The sequence below is a fragment of the Silene latifolia genome, chromosome 8 (genome assembly GCF_048544455.1).
Source record: "Silene latifolia isolate original U9 population chromosome 8, ASM4854445v1, whole genome shotgun sequence".
Lineage (NCBI taxonomy): Eukaryota > Viridiplantae > Streptophyta > Magnoliopsida > Caryophyllales > Caryophyllaceae > Silene > Silene latifolia.
Window position 1 is genome coordinate 89,508,828 of NC_133533.1, and position 7,825 is coordinate 89,516,652.

A 7,825-nucleotide genomic window follows, 5' to 3' on the forward strand; every position below is an offset into this window, starting at 1 on the left:
CTGTGATTGTGCTACATATTCTTCCCTGACAGGTGATTTTAATTGCTATGCGAGGGACTTACCTGACTTTGAGGGTTTCAAAGCCTGAGTGTAACATTCCTGAGCCGTCCTTTGTTCTCCTCTGATGGTGGTTATCCCCCATTCTGTTGGAATTTTCACGCATTGATGGTATGTTGATGGGATTGCTTTAACATTGTGGATCCATGGTCCGCGCCAGATTACATTATACGAGGATAGGCAATCCATTACTCCAAATCTTTCATATGAAGCCACGCCTTCCACATAGGTAGGCAGTGATTTCTCCCAAGGTGTTCTTTGTTTCTCCACCGAATCCAACCAGACGCCGGATTTCTTGATGATCTTCCCTTCATCTATCTTCATAGCTTTAAGGACGTCAAGCATCACCAGGTTGATTGAACGCCTCCTGTCTATCGGATTCTTGATACCTTTCTTTGTGCCAATTTGCATGGTGATTACCAAGTCACATGGTGTAGGTCGATATTCCCTGCAGTCCGAGTCATCAAAGGTGATGGCGGGCAATGGCTTAGGCCTAGAAGGAGGTTGAAGTCCGGATTCCCTGGATATTCTCTTGGCGGTGAGCTGGTCGGACCACGATTTTCGATCCTCCATTTATGAACTTGACTTCATAAATGGGGGAGGAGGAGGAGGATCTCTGCTTGTTTCTGAATCTCTCTTGTTTTGTCCTTCGTCTTTGTTCTTTGGCTCTTTGGATTAAGTCTTTCAAGTAGCCTTTCTTTAGAAGATATGCCACTTGTTTCCCGAGTTGGATGCATTCTTCGTGGTGTGCCCGATGTCCGATGGAAATCACACCATCTTGTTGGATCTTTCCCAGGGTTGTCGGTTTCTTTGGCCATCTAACCGTATCTCCCAGGCTTTCCAGGCGTTTGATTAATCCTGCGGTATTAATAGAGAAGTTATATTCAGGAATAGTTGGAAGGCTAGAAAGGTTACCTTTATGTTCTTGTGCCATGTTGACTTCAGATCGTTCGGGCCTGGAATAGGGTCTGATCCGGGATTGCTTCCTTTCTCGGTAGGAGCTTTTCTGTTAGTGTGTCCATAGCCTTGCTTTCCTCCGGATGAGTTCGTTACGAAGTTGAGATCTTCTTCCAATCTGACATGCTCTAAGGCGATGGATTGAACAGTGGCAAAGGTTGGGCATGCTTTCTTGGTCGATCTCGCATAGATGTCACTCGTCAAGCGGACTCCTTGCACGAATGCTTCTACCGTTTGTTTCTTCATCGCATCTGGAATGGCCACCTTTTCTTTGACAAATCTGGCCAGAATTCTTTGAGAGATTCTTCGAGAAGTTGCTTTACCCTGAACAGTTCTTTGGGTCTCTTGGCCATATCTCTGCTTTGCTTGCGAATTGTTGATTGAAGGCATTGATCAATTCCGCAAAATTCTTGATACCTCCATTTGGGAGATTGATGAACCATTGTAATGTTTGCTCCAGTCGGGGTTGTACCAAAGCCCTTACACTTGCAGACTTGCCCGAGTTCACTTGGGTATTGAGGCGACCAACATTTTCTGCTTGAATATGGCAACGTGATTTTGTGAATCGGACGTTCCATCATAAGTTCTCATGGACGGAACGAAATTTCTTGGGAGATCAATTTTTGCAATTTCATCTGCAAAGGGTGAATCTGCGAAGCTGTCAACTTCTACTTCAGCCACAGGGTCTGGCACTCCGGGTATGTTTTCTATTTTGTTGTGGAGTTTTTGAATTTCCTGAAGCATGGCCATCATTATTGCTGCTTCAGTTTTGTTTGTCTCATCATTGGGAATGGTTGGGGTATCGGATAATGTATCCTTCTCCGGGGTTCCAAAATTGGAGAAGTCTATGTTTTTGATAATGGATGAAAATGGGGTTCCTGGTTCGAATCTGGTCTTGGAGCCCGAAGCTTGATTTTCAATTTTTCTTCAAGCTAGACTCGATTCTTTCACCTATTGATTTACCTTTCGCTTGGGCTGCCTTCTCTTGGATTGTCTCCAATTCTTTGATCTTGGCCAGGGCAGCCGCTAATTGTTGTTCTGCGGTAAGTTCCACCATTTTTGTGTGTGAATATTAAATGAAAAATGATAAGGGGAATTTTATTGGTTGAAGAACTAGATGCCCCACGGTGGGCGCCAATTGTTTTAGCAGGATTTTCCTGAAAGGATCCGGCTTAATTATAGAGTAGTCAGGGTATCTAGTTCTATAAGTTTGGTATGTTGCAAATGAATAATAAGGAAAGACCAGGAGAAAAGAATAGTGTTTATATTATTTTGATAAGTTGAATACAGATTTTGTTTAAGTAAGTGAATGCTAATAAAATGACGAGAAGATAAGTAATAGACTAATTTCACGCTAATGAATAATCAATGACTTTTCCAATGCTAGAATTACAGTATTTATAGTCATAAAAACGAACGTTATACTGGTCTTCAACGTCCTTCCCTTTTGTCGGAGCTGTTACCGGATTAATAGGGCATATCCCCTATTAATCCGGTTGACTCGTTCCTATTTGATTGATCTTTAACTTCCTCTCCCTTTGCACGTCCAGGTTCATGGGCAATATGGTTTTATAATTAGACTTAGTCTTCCTTGAAGATAGGACACGAATATATATCTTTATATAATCGTTTTGCTTCTTCTTCAGCTTAATTTAGCCTGCTTTAATACTCTGCCAGGCTATTCTGTGCTTACCATCAGGCTTCTCTTCCAGTATATAAGGCAACCTGATTGCAATAACAGCTAGAATTGTCCGGTCTTCGTCTTCTTCAGTCAGCCTTGTAAGGTTAGACCAGGCTAAACTGGGCCTAACAAACACGTAATTCTATAATAAAGCTACATGGATATGTTTGTAATAGGTTCAATTGGGTAAAAACCTGTAATTTTTAAAAACCTGAACCTGTTATAAAAATATCCAAATGGGAAGGTGTCAAACATGCAAGGTCCAAAATAAATCTCATGAATGAAACATCGCTAAAGTCGCGAAACAAAGTTATACAACCCAAATATGAGAAAGGGAGACATATGTCCCTAAAATGAATGTAACATAAAAAGTGTTTAAGGGTCACAAAAAAATAAAACCAATCTAGGCAACAAATTCATCCAACAACCAACATGTGAAATGATAATTACAAATATCAAGGCATAACATAAAACTTCCAATAACAACCAATCTCACCTCAAAGACAAACCCTCGACCCGAGTCCCGCGACGGGTCATCGGTCAAATCGAGGCTGACCGGTATAAACCTAGTTTGACCAAACTCGTTCGGTCAATCTGGCCCAGCTCAGAGTCTTGGCGTACTTTGGCCCAAATCACAAATTTTATCGCAATATTATTCTCATGCTATTTCCAATTTCTATCATGTGAAAAACGAAAGTAAAAAATTATCAATCACCTAAACACTTATCAAACAACAAACACAACATCAACTACTAATGTGACATTAATTCGTCGAGTAACTCGGAATAGTTACCTTACGCTAGCAAAGAGACAAGTAATAACTTGAGAAAGCTTCTAAAACCCAAAATTACTCTTCATCTTCAACCACATATGAGGCACCTAAAATAATTATGTGAAAGGACGATATTAACGAATTATCTTTATATAAAATATGAGACGGAAATATAATTAAATAACGAAATATACTCTACTGCACCCATTTTTATCAACCCATAAGCAACCCATAAAACAGTCCTCCATCGATATAACCGCCTTGCTCAGTCGCGTCAAAACAGTCCCAAACCCTATACTAAAACGCCCCAAAACAGGGCTCACAAAACCCCCTGTCGCGGTTCCAAACTGAAACCCCATCGTCATTTCAGCATACACCGTCTTAAATATACCACTTACTAGCTAGCATCCCAAATGATCCCTACAGGTCAGTATACACCGTCTCAATCATCTCCACATATCAGTATACACCGTCTCAACTATACCACTGACTAATTAACATCCATAAGGATCCCTATATATAATTATACACCGTCTCAATTATAAAACAGACTAACCAGCATTCGAAATAAACATATTTTACAAGTAATATCGAGTAACCCGTCATCGTTACCTTTTTCCGATCGAACTAGTCCTTCATGACTAACAAATCTTATACAAGACCGTCTATCTTAGCATCTACAACCGTCTTATAATAAATAAAGCTGAAAGTATAAATTGTGTTTGTAGAAATACATAACGAAAATGAATGTTACTTACATCGGAATGACGAGAACGACGAGAGGAGCGCTATGGAACAAAAATCATTGAAAACGGATGAGAAACGGAGCATCAGGACGACTTATAGACAAAAATTTAAACGAAAGAAAAAGAAGAACAAAGAAGAAGGAAATAGAAGAAAGGAAGAAGACGTGAGGAATGATAATAATGAGACACCATCTAGCTTGCTAGCTACTAATTATACGTACGTTTCTTCATCGTTAAGTAATTTCGCTCGTTTTTAAAACCGTCTCGAGTTAATAAAATCGGTTTTAGTAAAAGTTTCAGTAATAAAACGGAATCAATAATAAATAAATTTAATGAGTGAAAATAAAATAAACTCAGCTAGTTAACGTAAATAATACAATATCAGCTTGAATCGGAATTATTAGCGATTTTTATAAAACTAACGGATATTAATAAAAATTGCTAATTTAGTGAAATAAGCTCAAAATAGCTAATTGGACGGTTTTGTTCCCAAAATCCATCTCGGGTTCACTTAAAACAACTTTCATAAGGACTCGTAAAGAAACGAAAATTATTAAATAAATAAACTCGAACTAACTTCAATAAACTCGAACTAACTTTAAATAAACTTATTAATGATTATTAAAATTAACGTATCGAATTATGATGAAATTAATTAATTAGCTAAGCATATATATATATAAATCGTTAAATGATGTAATTAAATTCAAAATAGCAATTAAAAGAATTTTATCCAACTTAATAAAATACGGGGTGTTACAATCACCCCATCTTTTAAAAAGTTTCGTCCTCGAAACTTGAAAGTATAAATGAAAGGTTATAAAAATAAAACTGGAATTGGAATCGGTAACCAAAACATTTTAAAGGTTATTTATCGTAAGAATCAAAATTCTTTCAAAAGTTTCAAATAAAATTTTCCGACATAACCAGATTCTCATCAAGGGAACGAAAGTGTTCTCGTTACGTATTCAAGAACATCACATTCCAAATCAAAGATAAGGTCAAAAGGCAAATCATTTGTATAAATCAAAAATCAAAATACCTTCAAAAACATTAATGAAGAGTTTTCAAAAATATAAGTCTCATTCATGGAACGGAATTGCTCTTGTCGTGCACACAAGAACGCTAACTTTCCAAGTCAGAGACAAATTTAAAACAAAAACTATTCGCCGACAAGCGTAGAACAAGTTATCAAACGTCTCCAATAACTAGTTCTAACATCCGATCAACGTTAAAATCAAAATAAGAGAAAGGTAATCTACTCAAATTTTCTTTTGCAAAAAGCCAAAATAGAAATAAAGGTTTCACTTTTAAACCCAAATGGGGTCAAATCCTGAAAATGTAACATTAAACTTTGACAAAGAAGTCATAAATAGATCAAAGTTAACAGAAATTGCATAAAATTTAAAGAAATCTCGGGTTTAGCGATTAAAATCATGATAAAGAAGTCTATACTCAAGGAACAAATATGGAATTAAATCAAATTTTCATTTTCAAATCTTTAAAAATAGGTTAGGTTTGCAGAAGTGACATAAACTTTTAAGAATGAATCGAAACTGGTAGCTTGAAAGTTTAGAAGTTGTACAAAAAGGAAAGTAACTTAGATAGCATAAAAATAAAGTATGTTAAGAGAGCTCAAACTTAACCAACAAGAGAGCTATAATGACTTTCATAGGGTAAAAATTGAAGTCAAAATTACAAGGATGTCAAAGATAGAGTTTCACAAGATACGAGTGTCAAACTTAAAGGAGGAGCAAGATGAAGCAAGGAAATGAGGTATGAACGGTAACGCTTATGATCAAGGAGAAAGGGAAATTAGACAACAAGAAAACGCCAGATACTCAAATCTCAAACAACAATGTCATCACTCGACTAAGGAAACAAAGGGTAATAACCAGGTCAGGAAATGATAGGAAATTTAAAAAGGGATATATGAACATGTCAAGATGTGAGACTAAAAGAGTCGAATCATAAAGATAACTAGTTACCAACCAAAAGAGATATTAGAATTAGGAAGGTATTCAAGACAAGGAAATAACGAGTAAACTTTTATACTTAAGAATCAAATCCAACCAATGTATGAACGAAAGGGAGGAAAACGATTAATGGTACGAAAGAGGATTTTTAAGGCTTAATCCATACGCTTCCTAAAACTTAAGGTTCTCTCTAACAAGGTCACGCCTATTAGGGTATTGTACCTTCATGACAAAACGACCAAATCCCAAACAAGGGTCAAGGTAAAATAAACGCTCGCTTAAGGGGTGATAAATCAGTTAGATACTTCTTCCACCTATCTTATCACATATTAGGATTTCCCTAAATCAAATCTACCACTCAAGTATAAAAGCATCTATTTATCTCAAGCACTCGACACAACCTCAATGTTTTAAAAACCAAAGAATGAATTGACAAAGACTTCTCAACAAAGTTCTCAAGGAACAACTAACACCAAATCACATTCCCAATCTATACGGGATTGTTAACATCTAAAAATGGGTTTTCTTCCAAATTCATATTCTAAACTTATCTCATGTTTACTCTTAAGGCGACGACGCTCAACCTACTAAGCTTTCAAATCCCAAACATAAACAACAAAGCCAAGTTCTATAACTTTAATTACATAGGCAACTCATTCCTAACACAAAGAATCCACCAATCGATTGTACTCACTTTGTCAAGGAACTAGGTATAAGAATCACTAAGTATGTCTCATCACATTACCTAAGTCTTTCTAACATCACGACTTCTCAAAGCTAGGGTTAAGGGTCAGACACAAACAATCTCCTCAAAAGTCGAATTTTCCAACCAAGGTCAACATTCCTCACAAGAAAGAGTACTATCTAATGGCGTTAAGGGAGGATAAGCAAAGAACAAAGGACAAGTTAGGAGTACAAGCGTAGCTTTTAAAGTAAAACAGAAGGGAGTTTTGAAGGAGGATAAGCACCAAGAGATTAAGAATAAGGCGAGATACAAAAAGAACGAGAAACATCTTCAAGGAAGTAGAAGCATTCTTCAAAGGTTGAACTAATCTTCAATCCTCAGCAATAGGCACTAAATCTTGATCTTCTTAAAATATAAGTGTCCTTTCAATGGAACGGAGATACTCTTGGCGATCACTCAAGAACATCAATATTCCAATTCAAAGACATAAAAATACATTTTTACACCAACAAATGATAAAACTAATTATCAGACGTCTCCAATAACAAGCTTTAACACTAATTGACGTTAAAACCAGTGAAAAACATTAAAATATTTTCAAAACCTTTAGTTCAAAAATTTTTTTTTTTATAATAAGGGTAATAACTCCATTAGCTATAGATAAGCTCACGGTCATTGATCCAACAACGCAACAATTATTAAATGACAATCAACAAACAGGTTAGTACCTAACAAAGAGCAAACACAAAGAGACTACAACATAAGGTCCTAAGTCTACCCATCTTACCCATCTCTCAAGTTTATTATTTTAAGGTCAAGTTATTTATATTGGGGTGCACAAACGTGCGTCGGGAGCAAATATGCTCTGATACCAACTTATACACCCTCATTTATCGCGGAAAAGTAAACACGTAATTCTAGAATAAAGCTGCATGGATATGTTTGTAATAG